General features: G+C 36.1%; 1 protein-coding gene across 4 annotated transcripts in view; it reads left to right on the top strand.

Annotated features, from left to right (window-relative positions):
- Nucleotides 1-21040, top strand: part of LOC145693373 (MKRN2 opposite strand protein) — a 148730-nt gene that overhangs the window by 15041 nt on the left and 112649 nt on the right. For 2 of the 4 annotated variants that reach the window (XM_081769315.1, XM_081769314.1), the window contains exon 2: nucleotides 20452-20660. The exons of the other annotated variants lie outside the window; for them this stretch is intronic. The gene's annotated coding sequence lies outside the window, so the exon portion shown is untranslated. The remainder of the gene's footprint in view (nucleotides 1-20451; nucleotides 20661-21040) is intronic. 4 annotated transcript variants of the gene reach the window in all.

The following is a 21040-nucleotide window of genomic DNA, read 5'->3' as shown; positions in this document are numbered from 1 at the left end:
CAAGAACGTCATAAAAACAGAATTTAACAAAAGCGCTAAAAAGCAGATGGTAATAATAATAATAAAACTCTTCAAAGCAGAAAATAATTCATTACTATTATCTTTAAAATGTTTTGAAGTTTGTGCCAAGGCAGACAATGCCTAATGTAAAATCAGTTTGAATGGTAATTTTATAAGGCATTATTTTTTTTTAGCTTTGCACACACACTAGTTTTTTTTATTGATAATAGTAATGAATTGTTTTTTGCTTTATGCGTTTTTTTTTTAATTATTTTTATGGTTTTTAGAGCTTTTATTAAGATCACACACGTGGAACTAAATGATAGTAGTACCATCCGTCTGTCCGTTACTCCACACGATTTGATGTGGACTTTTAAATTCTTTTTCCTCACTAGATAGCTATAGAGTTACCTCGGCCGAGTTCGTTAACCCGTGAGCATCTTAACGAGTAACGGCGATTTACGTCTGTCTATTAGTTAACACGAGAACTTTTGAATGAAAGAGAAATTCTGTTTTTTGCAACAGATAGAATGATTATCTCTGCTGAGGTCGTTACGTAATCAGTCCGTTAACGTCTTAACCTTCAATGACGACGTACGTCCACACGATAGCTCTTGAACAAAAGCGATGCAAGTGCGTGGCTACTAACTAGAAGAGTGGTTCTCAACTCTTGTATCGACACACTGATATGTCGCGCAGTTCCATAAAGTGTCTCGTGAACTTTTGAAATGTAATGAGTAAATTCGTGAGAATCAATTTAGAGACAAACTGTAACAGTTAGCACCTCTAACAGCAGTAACAATGCTCAGTGTTATATGGAGTCACTACTTTTAGAAACTTATAGTTTTATGCTATTATCAGTGGCGTACACTACAAAGAGGGTTTCGAGATTTTAATCTCCTTGAACAAGATATTACGGGAAAAGAAACATTTACTGTATGAGCCGTTCCAGGTCAAGTCAACGCAATTAAAGACAAAATTTACGAAAAATAACAAATTTCATCTTTATAACCAGTATTGTAGATAAGGTTATATAAAGTTTCAAAAAGTTGCCCAAAATAGTATGTTCAATGTATTTTGGAATTGAAATTGCGGATTTACTAATTCAGCTAGGGAACTGGTTGATGTGTCATTTTCCTTTCCTGTGATGTACATCATATAAGCTAATACAGAATTGTTTTTCCAAAATCAAAATCAAAATTTTACTTCAAAATTTTTCAAAAAGTACATTTTAAAATTTGGAAATTAATTCCATATTGTTGTAAAGCTCCTGGCAAAATATGAATTTGGGATGATAATCGGTTCATTATAAAAAATTCAAAACTAACACTAGAGGTTTCATTAATACCCTGTACCTTGCTGAAAAATACAAGTATGCTTTTTTTTTTCAACTTGTGGGAATAAATGTGAAGAGTAGAGTAATGGGTGTAAAACATACCATACAGACTTGTAATCTGCTGGCAATTCTTATTAGCTCATTCTAAAAACTTTAACTTAAAGCTAGATTAAAGTGCTGATACTTTTGAACTTCAGTTTTATAGAAGGTAATAAAATAATATAAATACAAGTTTCACAAAAATGTAACTGTAAATAAACGTGATTTGTAATAACTATACATCCAGTACTGGTATAACACCAGGATTGGCTGCTTTAAACCAAGGTGGTTTAAACAAGGTGTGTTTTTTAATGGTGTAAACAAAAAAGATGCCACAAATCGTGTCAATTTCATAGTGACGTTTTCACAAATCTCGAATCATCTGTGTTAGTTAAATCTAATTTTCGCTTTGTAATTAAAGGGTCCCAATGAGCCATAAAATTTCTCCCAGCTGGAAACCGAGTAGTGGCTCAGATGCAGGTTGGACCCACCTGAAAAAAAAAAAAAAAAAAAAAAAAAAAACACGTGGGTTTTTGAGCTTTTTGTTAATATATTGTTGGTACAACTAAGGTAATTACATTGAAAGTGATTTTTATCAGATTTTGGCCTTTCCTGAGCAAATTAGATGCTTTCACGTTAAGGTATACAACAACATAAGACTTTTATAAACTTCTGAATGCACTGAATGAATTAAAAAAAAAAAACTTAGCTTGAGGTAATTATAGATTAAATTAATGTATAGATTATGCTTGTAGCCTGTTTGAAGTAAGATATGCAATTTTATATTTTAGAAAATACTTTCCGTGAAAACTGTGCTCGCTGACTCGGCGACGACGAGGAACGTTATCCCTCATCGGGCTTGAGGCCATAGGTGCCGGTACTACCAGTAAATATGTAGTGCATTAATAAAACTATTAGTATTGTTGTTTTATTACCTTTGATGGTAACACAAGTATTCTTCAGTAAAATTTAGTTTTCCAACAACAACAGTTTAGTTCAGTTATTTGTTGCTACTCTTTAAATAAGCATTCTGCAGAATCAACACCAGCAATAGCGTAAAAATTCTTGTCAAATTTAAGAAGCTTAATGCTCGGAGTTCCGAAGATTACGTAACTCTTACTATTTCAAATGTTGAATTCAAACTTCCTTACTAGTGGACGTTTCGATGTGCACCAAGAAAAAATTGCATTAAAAAAAAAAAAAGTCCCGAAAGGAGTGCTCGGGAAATCCCGCAATTCAACGCACAAAGCGTCGCAACTGAATAATTCAACAATAACATTATTTATTTTACGCTGGAAAATATTGAATTTCATTTAAGACATTTTGAAACATTTACTTTATAAAATATGAATTAATGTCTGTGTTAATTTTTTTTAAATTAATTTTCTGGAAAGAGTCTCTTGCTCGGCAAATTCCCTCTAATTGAACGCACAAAGTATCGGAAGTGAACTCCAACCAGTGGCGGCGGTTGGACGTTAAAAGTGGGGGGGGGGGGGGGGCAAGACATTATCTGAATATTTGATATCAATGGTAGTTTTCCTGATTGCTTGTAACACTTTGTTTGACGAAAGACTGTATAACTATTAGGATATTGTCTTTTTCAGTTAAAATACCGTATATCTTGTTTCATATTTTATTAAGTAAACTGACAAGAGCAACTCAAGTAGACTCTTAAACAACGAAGGTGTAACAAGAGATTTGATTCCTTGCTCATGAATATCTGTCTGGAAAATTGTGTGATCAGATTAGCGGCCTATTTGATAACAAATTTGCAAAACAAATAAACAGAAAGGATAATATTATTCAAATATTCATAGTAATGAATAATGAGGCTTGTTTTGCAAAAGTTATATTGAAACTGGGAATTAATGAACAACTTATATTTTAATTCCACGCATGCTATTATATGTGTTATTACTCTTAGGATGACAGTGAATACTACAAGCATATGCTACGACATTTAAAGAAATACTTTTGCAGCTTCCCGAAACATGTTCGCTGCCATTAAGTACAGTTTTCACTTTCTTGGAATATATCAAAACTCAGCAATACTTAGTCACTCTACATTTCAGTTATACAAAATGATCCTAAAACCTAGAATTATGCTAAGTTTACTAAATTTAATTGTATATACAAAACTGTATACGTACACCCCTAAACTCCTATATTACACTGCAAAATTAATATTCATTACTGAACTCCTTCGTGGCTAAGCGGTTAGCGTACACGCCTTTGACGTGGGAGACCTGGGCTCGATCCACGGGGGACGCTCACGTGGTTCGGACTCAAAGTTAATCATTAAGTCCACGTCTCATATAACTTCGCTGCTGAACAGGATGTTAAACTGAAAAAAAAAAAAAAATCAAATCAAAATATTCCTTATTATTAGAAAGAAGAAAATACATTTTAGGAACTGTTGATTTTTATGCAATTAAAGAAAAACTTGTGAAGGAATTCTTTTCTTGGTAAATGTTATCTCAATTAGTTTCAGAGCGGCTAATATATCGAGCCCTTGCAAGAAGAAATTAAAGTACGCTTGAATTGTGGCGCTCAAATAGGTTAATTTTGGGCCATTTTTAGTGGCATTTCAAACGCAATTCCTGTAGCTTTTTTAATTCCACGGAAAGACAACCAATACATACTCATGGAACGACAAATATTTTATGGCACCATTTTTATTCTATGAACCAATAATACATACAAAATTTTATATTTCCAAATGAAACTATATACATTAATGGGTAATTTCGAAAAAAAGGGGGAGGAGCAACTGCCCCCTTTGCCCTCCCCCTAATCGCCACCCATGACTCCAACAATAAAACTATTTATTTTACACTGAAAAATATTTATGTCGTATGAGACATTTTGAAACTTTTATTTTATAAAACACGAATTATATATATATCTTTGTTTTAAATTAATATATTTGGTGTTCATATTTGGCGAACGTCACAGGCTCCGGGATGATTCGATCTACATTTGTTCGTTCGTCTGCCTGTATCACATATACTACAGGGTACCACTTTTAAGTTTAAATTTTCAGAGTACAAGCACGAGACACACTAAATTTCCTGTATAGATTTTGGCGGCATATCAACGTAAAATTTCAAAATGGCGGCCATTCTTTTTTCAAAATAGCGGATATCCACACTACAAAGTGCAATTTTTGGTCTTTTAAGTTGACATGTTCAGAGTGGAAGCACGAGACACTCTAAATTAGGTGTATATACTTTGGCAGCGATCCAACGTAAAATTTCAGAATGGCGGCCGTTTTTTCAAAACTGCAGTGAATAGAAAATTGTGACAAGTTGTGACAATGATAATCTTGAAATATAAATCACATTTTAACACTTTTACCCTAAAAACATTGAAATATTTCGAAAAAAAAAAAAAAAAAAACGAAAATACCAGAAAAAATTCTACATAGGCCCAGATGGGTTGGGCTTTTTCAAAAAACCCGGGTTTTTTCCAACCCTGCTCAGATGCCGATTTAAGTAATACGTTCAATCCTTCATAACATCGATGTTATGTAAGGACGTTAAGACTAAACAAACCAAACGAACTGGAACAGCTTTAGCTTGAAGGCCCGTGCCTACCCAAAAATTTTGAAAAATACAAATGTCTAAAAGACAATAAATATATATTTACTGCCAAGGAACAAATCGTGTACATTTTTATATTTTTAAAAATCAATTTTTCTAACTCGTAGTTATCAATGTTTCGAACTTTGCTTATATATATTGATAAAAAGTAGACAGACTTCATCGACTACATTTGTACCTTATCAATTTGACTTTTTAATTTTCTCGAGTAATATTTCATACTAAATTTTTAATTTTAAAATTCCACCATTCATTGTATATACGCCATTTTAGCACACTGGTTATCAGGGACGTACGCAGGAATTTTTTTCGGGGGATCTACAGCTTTTCAGGGGTGTTCAAATTCAATATGAGGGCAAATTGTATTAAAATTTTCAAATGGTTCACAGGGTTGGGAAATGTCAAAATCTCCAAATAAACTTCAATTAGAAAACATATCAGGCTGTGTCGCCGCCCTCTATGAAGGAAGTTGGTGGCTCGGGTATGTTTTACAGAAAAATGAAGAATTTGAAGTAAAAATAAATTCTTCATCCACCTGGGCCATCTCCATCATTATCATATGCAAGAAATTCTGATGTTCTGTGGATGTTAGTAGTGGGCGTTCTGACCAGGGCTGGCAAAAACCATGGTTTTCATTGAAAAAACCAAAAAGCCAGTTTTTTTTTGGTTTATCCAGGTTTTTTGATTTAAATAATTTACTCTATGTATTTATATTAAATATGGACAGAAATTACAGTGAAACCTGTCTATGTTGGCCACCATCGGTTCCATCGAAAAGTGGCCAACTTAGACAGGTGGCCAACTTACAGAAAATAAATGTGATTTGTGTATTTTTAGAATAGGATTTCTAGTATTACTTGATTGTAAAATTTTAATAAGCAGTGGCACGACAGCTACTTATAAATAATGTATATAGAGTAATCGTAAAAATATACAGTACTAGAAAATATTACTATAGTATGAAAAAGCGCCGATTTCTCTGTAATTTTTTTTTTTTGGGGGGGGGGCATTCAGAAGCAGAAGGTATATATATGAAGATTTTAAGACAAATTGCACACAAATTATACCAAATATTGTATACTCATAAATTAAATAGGGGCCGCATGAGCTTTGGGGGGCCCGGGCACCCTCGGTCATCCCAGGATCGGCGCTCTTGATAGTATGTTTAATATATGTGCATACCTTTCTCTTCCTGAAAACTAGTCTGGTACATTGGATTATTCGGATTGAAAACACAATAACACAAATAACCATGAAATAGAAGCGTATGTACGCAGTTTATTGAAATTCATATTATAGCACACTGAGTTATTCAGATTGAAACAAGAAAAGCTAAGTTATAAATTGAGAAATTCATATGCAATTTATATGACTTCTTTTCAGCTGTTACTGAATGGTGGTTCATTCTAGACATATTTGCTTTATTCCTTTTGTGAGATATGCACATTCTAATGTAGTTAACTACCTCTTGTTAATGAGCTAGAAGTGTTTCCCTCGGAGCAAAAGATGTTTTGAAAATCTTGAGGGAATTCATATCTCAAAACCACCCCTACCTTTTGACATGCAGTCAGGTGCCAATAAATGACAATTGAGCTTTAACCTTGAGAATTTTCCGGAATTACTAAAGCTTCCCACTGATGAAAGGAGCCGATATAGTTAATGGTTTTACCAAAAGACAGGGTAAACAAATACGTACAACCATTTCCTGAATTCCTGTACGTGCTTTTTCTTATTCACATCTTCCTTCACCACCCTTTTATGAGGGTAGTGTTCTGGCCATTGACCTCCAAGAACAAATCGTGCGAATCTATGCTTTTTTGTGTCCAGTCACAAATACAGAACATCTGCCTCTCATATGGGAATTCGAAAGAGTTAAGAAAAATAACAAAACTGTATATTTCGTGGCCAAGATACGCAGGTAAATTTATCATTATCATCATAGGGTAAACATTGCTTCAGTGTGGCCAACTTCCAAGATAGACAGGTGGCCAACTTATAGAGTAGTAAGTAACGAATGTCTTATGGGAAAATGCAGGTTCAAGACAAACTAGGCCAAGATATGCAGGTGGCCAACTTATAGAGGTGGCCAAGTTGACAGGTTTCACTGTAGTTTGTTTTTCCTTGGTGTTATTATGCAACAACAAGGTTATGCTGGAAGGGGTCATATAAAGCTTAAAGCGGAATCCATACCGCTTTTCGGCTTACATCCAAGAGAAATTCTCCATTTGGTCACGAAACTAGGACTAATTGGTCACAAATGCGATTGCCGACTCACTCACGAAGGACTGCTGATAAAAATATGTTGTACTGATCTTTACATAGGCCTATTTGTTAATATAATTGTCAAGAGTCATTTCAGAAGGACAAAAAGATAAACAGTTATATAAGTAAAAACATTATACAGAATTATATATAAATCGGGAAACTCCAGCCTTAGCCATTGGGAAAATCCTGTTATTACTTTAAATGTATTTGTATCTAAAATCTTAAGGTCAACGTATCATAATGACTACGCTAAAACTGAGGTATTAAATTACAAAATTGGTATGTAGATATCATTCAATAAAATTAAAACCAAGTCAAATCCAAGTTGATGTTGCAAGCTACGTAGACAGTTGATAAATTTTGCCAATTTCTATCAATATATTTAAGCAACCTTGGCTTCTTTATAAAACAACAGGCATTCATTCAAGTAGAAATATATAATTTGGTTTCATTTCGTATGTTTAGGCTTAACATCCTTATGAAATTCCAAGGTTATCACGGAGAAGACTTTCGCTGAGAAGGACACCTCGAATCGCTGCTTGGTTTACACTTGAAAGATGAGTTGTGGTTCGACCGAGAATTGAACACGGAACCCCTTGATTAAAAGGTGAAAAGTAGATAAACGTAATGCGGATGGTTTATGTGGAAACGTCACCATGAAGTTCACACGATTTAAGCATTTTTCGTTTTTTTTTTGGGGGGGGGGGGGATTAAACTAGTTGCTTTAAAAAAAAAAAAAACACACACAGCTGGTTCTGACAAAAGTGAATCCTGTAACTCCCATTGGAAGAATTTATGTTCTGCTTGAAAGTGATGTATTCCGAAGAAATGTGGCTTTTTCAAACTTCAAATGATACTACTACTAATTGAAAAGTTTTAGTATGGACTCAACTATACTCTTTTCTCAAGTAAGTGTTCAATTTTATTTTCACAGAAGTGGAAAACTTAGCATTCTTGTGTTATTGCGCTACGTACCGAGTATTCTTGAAAAATCAAGTGTTAGTTCTGAATTATTTTGACAATGAACCAATTACCATCCCAAGTTCATATTTTGCCAGGTGCTTTGCAACAATACTATCTATTCATGGAATTAATTTTAACATGTTAAAATATGCACTTTTCGAAAAATTTTGAAATAAAAATTTTTATTTTTACTTGAGGTCTCATAGCGAGTCACTTTTTTTTTAACTAAAAGTTACTTGTTTGAGAGGTAAAGTTACTTCTTCGTGTGATTTATGTTTTGCATTGGCAGTTTTTTAAGAAAAATATTATAAACTAAATGGAAAAAGGCAGAAACTTGTTACTCATTACTCTTCTGAAAGCTTCAATACTTGCTGCCACATGTGAAACAGTCAACTTTATTCTCACTTCAGCTTTTATTCTTTCTAAAGCACGGTGGATGGTTGGTAGATGCTTAAGCTCTCAAGGTGGGGTTGAGAACCCTTCTGTGTCTTATTCTTTCTTCTATCATAATAGTCTTTTAGTTTTCTCTCGTAATAGTTAACGCTCCGCTCAACGTTGTGTGTGTGTGTGTGTATGTGGTTCATAATGTTTGTCTTGTGTTATGCTTGATGAATTTGAGTATTTCATGTTTTTCAGAACTCTCAATGCTAAGATAAATATAATGTCTGGGATGAAGAAATTCGGAAATAGGCCAGAACTGGTATTCTTGTATCTGCTAAGTCTGCTTACCGTAACTACAAAGCATACTTAGAAAACCTAAGAAAGGAGAAAGCTCAAAAAGAAGAAGTAAAGAAGAAACAAAACAACAAACAAAGAGAGGTGATGGCGAATTTGACAAAGAAAAAAAGGGGCATGATGGGATTTTTGTCATTTTTTGGTGTGCTTTTGGTCACTTTTCAACTATTTACAAGAGCCCAATACCACTATGAGCCCTGTGATTTTGATAAAAAAAATTCTGAATTAGCCTATATGATCTTGTATACCACAGGAGGGGGCATGGAAAATGCTGTAAAATGACACCTCAACCATCTCTTTAACTGAATTCGAAGAGCTGCAATTCCAATTTCAAAATTCATGGAACATGCTATTTTGAATATATTTTTTAAAACTTTACATAGTCCTATCTTCAATATTGGTTGATATATAAAGTTGAAATTTGGTATTTTTCTTAATCTTTCTAGAGGGCATCTATGTACCAAATTTCATTAAAATCTGAGATGGTGATGTTAAGGCAGTGTGTTGAACTAATATGGAATGACCCATATTAAGATATACATAAATCATGCATGTCTTGAAAGGAGGTGAGATTGAATGCTTGACACCCACTTGACGAAACTGCGTATTGCACTGAAGTGAAATTTATATATCAAACAAATGTGTCGCGATGTCGTAGGTGTACAATAAAGTGTGTCGTGAAAAGGGGTTGAGAACCACAGAGTTAGAATAATTATCTCGGTCGATTTCCCATTAATACAGTTAATTTGTTACCAGGTAATGGTGAATATAAGGGTGGCTGTCAATACCGGCATCCCGTTTTCTATTATTGAAAGAAATGTAATAGAAGTTACACATCACACCGTTAGATGGCCGCAAATATTCTCCAGTGGTTAATATCGACCGAGAGAAACCACAGCTTCTAATGAGAGATTCTTTTTACTGCCTGCCAGAGTATTATTCAGCAGCTTTATTGAAGTCGGTTAATGTCTTTTTTTAAAGGTTTTATCTCAACACTACACTTGTATAATTACACATACAACAAGAAAGAAGAGATGCATTAAGGAGGGGATAGAGAAACTCCCGAATTCCTTTTGCGTAGTTGGAATTCATAACGTATAGTACGATTACCATGTGTTACAAAGATACTTTAATTGTAACACCTATTGTAAGAATTGACAACTGGAAGTATTTTATTTTTAAATTTAAAGATTTACATTTCAGTTCTTAAAAAAACGAAAGTTGACTTTATTTATTTCATGTTAAAACGTTCATTTAATAAAACTGTTTTCTTTCATCTCTGACTCGTGACTTTGAGGCACTATCCCATTATTTGCCTGGCATGTATTGAAGGACACTAAAGGAATCTTCTGTCAGAGTAGGTGGTCCAGAAATTTGAATCTTGGGTGTAAGGAATTTTTATTCCTATTCTATTGTTATATAGAATTACCCACCTCTTTGTTTATTGTACAATATTGTCTACTTTCTTCTAGAAATTGAAATATAGGGCTATTCAGATTGATCTTCGCGATTATAAGCTTCAATAACTCACGTTTATTAACACGTACATACCTGAAAGTGTTATCAAATGAAAGAGAAACTCAAAAAAGTTTTAATATGTGGCTGAGGTGATATAGTAGTTGCGCAACTCGCCGCTAGGGCGACAGTGACATAATATAGCAGCAAATGAAAAGAGGAAAGCTTTTTGTATGCTAAATTTTCATAGTAACTAGTCTCAAAGCTTGTCAAACGGTATAGATAAAATTTCAATTGGTTGCGGATAATCCTCCACATCTGCAATTCTCTGCTTGCTTTCACAGTGGATTTCTGTGGACTTCTCGTGAAACTGGCCCGAACACGCTCTACTGTTTCTACACTTACCCATGGGAGGCCGGGAGATTTCTTATTGCAGATGCATCTTCTTACTTTAGAATCGAAGAACAATATATGAATATTGTGCCCGCTAGGAGGTTCTCCAAACTTAGTTCTAAAACTTCTTCGGACACTAATATCAAACTGGTTACTATGATAATTTAGCACGCAAAAAGCTTTCCTGTCTTCATTTGCTGCCATCTTGTGTTACTGTCGCCCTAGCGGCAAGGTGCGCAACTAGTACATCAGCTTTGCCAGATACTAAAAGGTTTCGAGTTTCTCTTTCATTTGATGTCACTTTCATGAATGTACGTGTTTGGAAACATGAGTTATTAAAATTGTGCTCGGGAAGATAATTTTGAATAGTCCTGTATAAGCGAATATCAATGGTGCGAAGTGTTCCATGATATACGGGTGGGACTTCACGGATTCCCTTTGTGCGACAACGGAATTCTATGTGAACTATAGAGCATGAATGGTTAAATGGTGTTTTAAGTTAGACATTGGCTTTAAATGTGCCTACAAATTAAAAAAAAAAGAGCCTAATAAAACGTTGGGATGTTTTTTCGAGAGCTAGGCGTTTCAGAGTTTTTGTTTGTTGATGATTCTGTTGATTTGTGTTGCACTATACTCGTTGTTCTACAGCTTTTGGTGATTTTTTTTCTTTTTTATTACATTGACCTGTCTTATCTAGATCCTAAGTGCCGAATGTATTAGCATCAATGCAATTACTTGCTTGTGAAGTGGAACTGAGATATAAATCTGTGTTCATTGGTTTTCTGTATATAGGATGTCCTTGTTTGTCACCTCCTAAGTTTTATATCAGAACGTCCAGGACCTTCTTCTTCTGTTCCCTGGTAAATTGGATGCATTCATGTACTGAATTGGGATATTTCAGAAATTCTTTATATTCTCTGCCATGTTGTCAGATCGTAAAGGCTTCATCAGGTAACGAAACCAGTGCCGTGGTTTGTAGAACAACGCCAGACAATACATTGCATATCTGCATCATTATCGTCAACACAAATTTGGCTGTATATTTGTACAATATCTGCGCTTAATGCTACTTGGTGACCTCGAAATCTAATTAGTGATGGATTAATATCAACTTGCAACTTTGGACTTACTAACAGTGTATGGTGCCTGGTGTGCCTGTACTGGTCTTAGGGCTAGCATTGAAAGAACTGATTATTTATTTATTTATTTTTTTAAATCCTGAAACACAGCATTATTAAGTAGATAACACATTTTAGTAGAATCTGGACTCCCACAATTAGCTACAGGCTCCATATAACCTAATTCTAAATATTTATACATGAATTCCGTATATAGTTTTGCTGCAATATATGACTTTTCGTGAACGATTAATAGGCATTCCTTTTAGAGTAAATAATTGATCTCCGCAAACGGTTGTTTCACTTCATATCTCCTGCTGCATTTCGATGATGTGCATTATAGAATTGCATCTCGCATGCTTTTTCATATCATTTAAGTGATGAAAGAGAAGCAGCACTTTCATTTCTCAAGATCTCTTCAGACATTGATCTATATCTTTAGATACAAAATGACACCGTACTTTCTTACCATAATTGCTTTCCTCAGTTAATTTTCAACGGAGATTGAATCCTAATTTTGTTCCAATTGCAATGGGCTGACCTATTTTCCCTACTTTTTTGTCACTTCCAACTGACAAAGGAAATATATCCGCACAAACTTGCTCACTTTCATAGAAATTAGTATGAGCTGAAAATAAACCCTTTATATATGACCATTGATTGACGTTTGCCAATGGTACTTTAAGCAAATTACTACTGATTTTCCCGATTACAGTCGTACTAATACTAAACACGCCAGTGATTCACCACCAAGTGACTTGATCTCAAGATTAACATCTAAATGAGCTCGTGATATATATATGTTATGACACCGGCTTTCATTTTGTACTTTTACCTACGCTGTAGGAAGTAACACTTGCGTTGGATGACTTTTATGCGTATAATTCGATCTTATCTCAGTTGTGTTTGGTCCCTGCACTGTTTCCTTCTCAAAGCGCAGTCTCATTGACACTTTGATCTGGTACTCCATTCCTCTATCTTGTGTTCATCAATAAAATAAATAAATCACAGACCTTTTTTTTAAACTATGGCGCTTTGTTGGCAAAAACGTGAAAATTTATTATACACTTCGGATGACACAGAAAGGACATTTAAACAAATATTCGAATATGAAATGAACTAGTGAATCTATTTTGGTAGAACTGCTATTTTCCTGGTATATTTCCTTTCACTTGGATCATTTTAGTCGTTAGAGCTCCTTCGTGGCTAAGTGGTTAGCGTTGGAGAACCCGGGTTTCATTCCCGGCAGGAGCTCATGTGGTTCGGATTCCACGTTAATCAGTAGGTCCCGTCTCATATGGCCTCGCTGCTGAAAGGGGCGTTAAACTCAAAACCACCTCACCTTACCACTTCAGTCGTTCCAAGTGAACACGAAACAGTGTTAAACCATTTGGAGAAATGTGGTTACAAAAAGAAGCTCGACGTTTGAGTATCACATGATCTGATTCAAACGCATTTATTGAATCGAATTTCTATTTGAAAATACGAGGTGTGACAATTAAATAACAAGACTGGTGTCATAAATGTAATGTATTGCAAAGAAAGTTACAATTGACTATTATCCCCTTCAATATACTCCCCTCCCCTATCTGTACAAAAAAATGAAATCCTTCAGTTTTACGTCCCACGATTATGCCGGTTTATGCTAAAGGAAACGGTAATTATAAGAAATGAATGAAATGGTGAAATGAAGAAAGTGGGAGGAAACGGGAAAACCGACGAGCACAGTGTTTGTCCACCACAAAGTCTACACGGCGCGAGCTGGGATTGAACCAGGGACCCCAAGCACCGGAAGTGAACGCTCTACCACTAAGCCACCGCCCCCCCCCCATATCTATACACCGCTGCGTACGTGCCTTCCATTGTTCAAAGCAAAGCTGTAGGTCATCAGTAATGTCCGGATTTGTATGGATTTACATATTTTTTTCCTTCATATGTAGGTTCGTCAAATCCTTAAATGTTTGTGATTCACACCTGTAGGGTGCTTCAACTCAAGTTTCATATGACGTATTTTTACGTATTTTGACCAATATTACATATTTCTATGGTTTCTACGTATTTTTTTTTTTTTTTTTTACACAAAACTGTCTTAAAATTTTGCGTTTCCTGAAATTTTAATTAAAAAAAAAATAAACTCACCAACTGTGCAAGGCTTGCATCTAGATTTAATTTTGTCATATCTATCTTTTCGTTTCTTTATCGAAAGAGAAATATATCTCTTTTTTTTTTATTTGTCAAACCATGTTTCGCAGAATTTTCGCCGATAACAAAAGAAATATAAGAAGAAACAAGTAAAAATCCTCCCTCCGGGGTATATTAGCAGCGCCCTTTATTCTCAACTCTGGAGGAGGACAGATTACGTGCCTGACAGGCGACTGGCCAGGAAATTCCTAAAATCAAGTCTATTTGATTGTTATCGGAGGTCGGACAGGAAAAAAGATGAAAGCAAATCCTACAATTCAAGTTAAAACTGTATGCTAGTGTGCTTCCAGGAATTTACTGCAAGAGTTCGTTCCAAAAAGCTGGCGACAATGGCAATATCATAGCACATAACCTAAGCTTTCAAAGAACCTCGCTTGTTCAACTGAATGACAGGACAGTACTCTAGTATTGCAGTTGCAGAACGCAGTGTTCTGTATAGAACGTCGAAGTTAGAAATGGCTCCGATTGCCTCAACTTTATCCGCGAAATTGCGGTCGTGGGTAACTATTGATGATGCGTTTACTATGGACGGTAAAGTAATGTTGTGCCAAGTATGTGATAAAAAAATTAGATGTTCAATGAAATTTCAGTTAGAACAACACGTACGAAGTGCACTCCATGCAAGAAATAAAAAATTTGCGAACTGCAAAAAACAAGTACCCGTGATACAAGTGCATCAAGATACTTCAGTGAGTGAGTTTTTCAAAGACTTGTGCCAAGCAATGATAGCAGCAAACATTCCTTGGAACAAAGTTCAAGTGCCAAAATACTGTGCTTTTCTGGAGAAGCACTGCGGGCGTCGAATTCCTGACGAATCCACTCTTCGAAAGTGTTATCTCGAAGTTTGTTATAGGGAAGCTATAGATATTATTAGGGTAGAAATAGGTAGTTCATATATATTTTGATTTCTGTGTACGAAACAACAGACGTTTTGGGACGTTATGTAGCAAATTTAGTGACTGAAAAGTTAAGTGAAGATGCTCCATCTAAATCCTATCTTATTGCGAGTAAATTGCTGGAACGCTCGAATCATTCCACGATTGCTCGCTTTGTAAACGATGGTCTTAAAGTGTTGTGGCTGGGAGGAGTTCAGGAAGAAAAAGTCCTTGTTCTCTATACAGACAGTGCAGCGTACATGTTAAAAGCGGCTAGAGCACTTACAGGTTTTTACCCTCACTTAATTCATTTCACCTGTATAGCCCATGCTCTTCAGCGTGTTGCTGAAGAGGTGAGAGACAACTTTTGCGAAGTAAATCAACTAGTTTCTTCCACGGAAAAATGTTTCTTAAGGCGCCACAACGTGTTCAAGTTTACAGAGATCAACTGCCAGACGTGCCACTTCCTCCGGAGCCTGTGCTAACGCGATGGGGCACTTGGATACAGGCAGTACATTTCTACAATGAACATTTTCAAAAAATTAAGCCTGTTGTTCATTCATTTCCATCGGAGTCTGCTGTGTCAGTTGGTATTGCTCAGAAACTGTTTAATGACTCAAAAGTAGCGTGTGATATCGCATACATAGACAGCAATTTTGGTTGGCTACCTACAAGCATTAAAAAGCTAGAGACTGTTGAGCGGCCTCTTCCGGAATCCATGGAAGTCATAGAGGATGCAAAAAGACTGCTGCAAGGTGTGTGTGGGGATGTAGGAGAAAAAAGTTCGAAAGAAACTAAATGCAGTGCTGGAAAGAAACCCGGGTTACGACAGCCTATTGGCAGTGTGTGAAATTCTCAGTGGTGAAACAAGAAGCCCCCCCCCCTGAAGATATTTTCTCCAACTATATCCCCCTGTTGAAATACGCTCCTGTTACTTCATGTGATGTGGAGAGATCATTCTCTGCATACAAGAATATTTTATCCGATCGCCGACAAAATTTTACTTCTGATCATTTGGAAATGTACTCTGTAACCCATTGTGCAACAACACACAGTTGAATTGCAGGCACATCTTTTGTAAGTACTTTATTTCAAATTAAAAATGTTCATTAGTGGAAATGTTCTTCAATCTTAGTTCAGCTGGTATTGTTTAAAAGATATATGACTGCTTTTCCCTGCATGAAATAAATATATATATAAAACAATACATTTTGTCTTAAGGTGCTTTTAGTATTTAAATTTGTATATTGCGTATAATTCATTTCAAGATTGGGCCGTGGTGACGGATGCGCATTTAGTGTAAAAGGTTCTAGATTTGAAACGGGACCACACCACACCACACCACATGAAATTTCTGACGTACAAATGCCGTATGCATTGCTTTTCTCAGAGCTTTCCTGTTTCTACTAGCCGATTCACATCTTTCTTCATTCGCGTCTGATTTTTATTATCCTGTAATCAGTCACGTCAGTATGCCTGTCTTAGCTGTTCAAGCATTTCACTTCATTGGGGGACTTGCATTAAGCAGGATAAAGTGTAGTAGATTTTCCTTTTTATTTTTATAATTCGTTTAAATATTGCATACTAATACGCGTGTTAATATTACGTTTTCATAAATATGTAACATATGTAACATTACATATTCTTATATAATATTACATATTTCTTACATTTTAAGCGATTTTTATTACATATTTGTGTACATATATAGGGGGTTGATATTACATAAAAATCCGGACTCTAGTCATCAGATGTCACACTGTTTAACAGCTCTGCCATTTTTCGTTTCACCTCTTCCACAGACTGAAAATGTGTTCCCTTCAATGCAATTTTCACTTTTGGGAATAGATAAGTCACAGGGAGCCAAGTCTGTGGAATATGGAGGATGGTCGAGCACAGGAGTGCTTCACAGAAAGAACATTATGGACAGGCGCATTGTCTTGGTGGAGGATCCATGCATCTTTCTTCCACAAATCCGGTCTCTTCTTCCTTATTCTTTCCCTCAGCTTGATTAAGACTTCCTTGTAGTAGGTCTGATTTACCGTTTGACCCTGAGGCACCTATTCAGTCATGATGATACTCCTGATATCGAAAAAAAAGAAAACGATGAGCATTGCCTTCACTTTCTACTTGCTCATTCGTGCTTTTTTCATTCTTGGCGATGTGGAAGTCTTCCAGTGCATGGATTGACGCTTAGTGTCGGGGTCATACTGGAAAATCCGTTTCATCACATGTGATGATACGTGTTAACAAGTCTGGTTTTGCTTTGAGTTGTTGCATGACGTCACAGCAGATGGTCTTTCGAGTGTGTTTTTGTTCCTGAGAGAGGTTTTCCGGGACAATTTCTGCACGCACTTTTGTCATGTTTAAATTGTCATACAAATTTGTCTTCCTGTCTCTTTGTTAATGTTCGTCATGTATGCAATCATTCGAATGCTCAGACGTTTGTCTTTCCGCACAAGTTCATTAATTTTTTGAACATTCTCGTCCGTTCTTGAACTCAAAGGGCGGCGGGGGGGGGCTCAGTGGTAGAGCGTTCACCTCCGGTGCTTGGGGTCCCCGGTTCGATCCCAGCTCGCGCCGTGTGGACTTTGTGGTGGACAAACACCGTGCTTGTGGGTTTACTTGGGGTTCTCCCGTTTCCTCCCACTTTCTTCATTCCACCATTTCACTCATTTCTCATCAGCACCGTCTCCATTAGCCTAACGGGCATAACCGTGGGACGTAAAACTTAAAGATTTCATTTTTCATTTCAAAGGGCTGCGGGGTCGTTCATCATCTTAAACCTCCTCCTTATCTTCTGAAAATTGTTGTGCCATTCGAAAACTCGCGCACGTGACATAGCATTATCACCAAATACCTCTTTTAACTTTCCACGAGAAATCCGTCGTGTTTTGTTTAATTTCACCAGAAATTTGATGTTAATGCACTGCTCAACTTTACTGTTCACCATGATTCCGGCACTACTTCAGAACACTGTCCTCTTCATGCAAGCCTGCAAAGAAAAGAAAAGCTTTCAGAATCATGAAACAAACAGTGGCTGCTTATGAAGGTTCAAGATCAAAAACACATCATTAGCTACCTCCCCCTCCCCACGATCCTGCGCGACAGGAGGGGACAGTCTTGTTATTTAATTGCCACACCTCGTATCTATTGAAACATAATGAACTGGAACCATTTCTGAAACAGCTTTTCACGGGTGATAAAGAGTGGCTAACTTACGAGAACCATGTTTGAAAAATATTGTAGTCGAAACTAGGAGACGCTCTACAGCCTGTGGCAAAGCCCTCACTGACGCCCAAGAAGTTTATCCTGTGTGTTTGGTGGGATTGGAAGAGCATTGTGCATCATGAGCTGCTGCAGTCGTGCTGAACGATAGACTCGGACCTGTACCGTCGACATTTAGCTCGAGAGTGCACGCAGTAATTCAAAAGAAACGGCTGAAACTGGTCAACAGAAAGAACGTTTGTACACTACCCGGACATAGCTACACCGCATACTTTTTGAAGGACCCATCAGAGATTGAGAGAACTCGGTTGGGATATTTTAATGCATCCATTTTATGGCCCAAACCTGGCACTGTCAGACTATCTTTTGTTAGACTGCCAAACCGTCTCTGTGGAACTCCGTGATTGGTGGTAATATAGTTTCATAATAGGCCTGTGAAAACCACGTGTCACTTAAACAGAAACCACAGAAGGTCGTCGAATAAAATGATGTATATGCGGTTTCATAATTATATTTTCAAACCATAATAAACTATTTTCAATTTTTACCTTCAAAGGCTCAGTACATTCTAGACAGCTTGATATATTATTGGTACCTTGTTACGTAAGACGACTTAAGTTTACTTTAGCGTTGAGGTTGCTGTTGTTCCGTTAGAAAGTAACATTGTTGTTGAGTTGATTTTGAGTTTAACGTCTCTTTTAGCAGCGAGGCTATATAAGACTGATTGACGAGACGTACTGATTAACGTGGAATTCGAGCCACATGGGCTCCCACCGGGTGTCTCACACCAAAGGCGCGTACGCGAGCCGCTTAGCCACGAAGGAGCTCAGTAACACTGTTGTACAATTGCATCTACAAATGCAGGAAACGCACTAACAAGCTCAATAGTTAGTAGTTATTGGATCAAATCTGCGTCAGGTAAGGGCGAAGCTGGGGGCTCACGAACCAAGTGCGTTACTGATGGTAGTATGGGCATGTTTGTTTCTTTATTTTTTGATATGGTGAATTGTTCTCGTGTTTGGGATAGTGTCATTTTCCGTATGTGAATAAGAATGTAACCCCTGATGCTAATGTAAACTTGACCCTATAAGAAAGATAACTTAACATGTTATGCTCAGAAACAGCTCGAAGGCGATTGAATTTGAATGCGCAGTAGCAAGTTGCGCCCTCTTGTTTCTCAGTGAAACCAATAAAATCTTATTGGAACAGGTGATAATGGTGCGTTGAGTTCAAACGTGATAGTTATTTTATTGTATTCTCACGACTAGACCAGTAGCCAGACCAATAACGTAGTAAACTAAATAATGCTGTTTTGGGGTTAACGGAAATTCAGTTAGATAATTTTTTAGTTCTTGCTTTCTTCTATTCTCCTTTTCCTTGAACAATACAAATTTTGCACTTCGACTTGTTATAAATACACACTCACTTTTCCCTATCTTGTGATTTTCGCTTTTGTTTCAAACCATTTCGAGGTTCTTTTTAAGTGTATAAGTGAAAAATAACTATTTCTGAGGATAACAAATGACTTGTTAAAAATTGTTTGAATAGGAGCCTTTTGTTCCGTATAGTTGATCCGATATGGTATCTCCTCAGGCTTCAGTTACACGGCCATATGATGGTGTCTACTTTGCTTATGACACAACTTAAGACAGTATAGTGGAAAGAAAACTGAGGAGAGCTATCATGGTAGATTTACAACTCATGGTTTTAATAAAATTTGTAACACATTTTACGAATGTTTACAATATATTATTCTTCTAAATTTTAATCCCACAACCTCTGTTATTTCTCACTTTTACATGTCGAAAGAGGAATATGAAGATGTTTTGACGCTTGTGGAGGAAAGAAGAAGTAAGACACGGAGAGGAAGGGTATTAATTCTTTAAGTATTTCTATCAATGGTTTCAAATGACGTTAAGCAAACAAGGAATCACCTCGATACGTTTCAAACTACGTTCATAAATTCATTTCATATAATTCGCCCTTTCAGACCCTGTTAGTGAACCTGTGCTTTCACTTACCTTTCTACTAATTAGCTTCGATATAGTTTTAGAAACGTAACTCGGAGGAAGGTAAAGGTGAGTACATTTTGAATTTCTCTATTTTCATTTCTTTTTCTTTTTTTTCTTTTCTTTTTTTTTTTTTTTACGTGTATAAAATGACTAATATTTCTAGTTAGTGTTCCTCTTGTAAATTTGAACGACATGTAATAATAGTATTAAATATTGTAATACTTGCAGGTCAGTTCAAATACAATTTACAAAAGTGTGTGTAACTACAAAAGTTGCCGCAAACAGAAGTAGAGGTGCGTTATGCTTGACTATAACTCTTGAGAAAAGATTGTTACGACTTGACTCATCAATTCTGATTAGAACTCGAACTGATGCCGGCATACGTTTTACAACGGTCATAGCTGTGCTCTTCGTTCTCTATCACTGCTATTTTGGAGGTATGTTCTATTTATAAGCTTCTAATACAGTACTCTAAAACTTACATTGGACATAAAAATTGCTTTATATGCTTACTAATGGATGCTGTTGGATACGTAAGACATATATACATAATAAACCTATCTCTATATTCCGTGTGAATTTCGCTTTATTTGTGAATAATATCGATTCGCTCTGTGATTTTCTTCTGCACCAATTCTAATTGTAATAGAGTGACGTGGGTCAATTACGACAGGTAAACGTAAACCTAGAGATGCAAAGATTCGGAAAAGACTGCTTTCTTGAAAAAAAGAAACTCGGTTTTTCTGCTTCGCTTTTTTGCTTGGGAAATTTTGGGCTTTTTTCAAAATTTTGCTTTAAATTGATAAAGCAGACTTTG

The sequence above is a fragment of the Thermobia domestica genome, chromosome 8 (genome assembly GCF_964235325.1).
Source record: "Thermobia domestica chromosome 8, izTheDome1.hap1.1, whole genome shotgun sequence".
Classification (NCBI taxonomy): domain Eukaryota; kingdom Metazoa; phylum Arthropoda; class Insecta; order Zygentoma; family Lepismatidae; genus Thermobia; species Thermobia domestica.
Note: the sequence above shows the minus strand (reverse complement) of the source record. Positions and strands in the feature narration are given on the sequence as shown.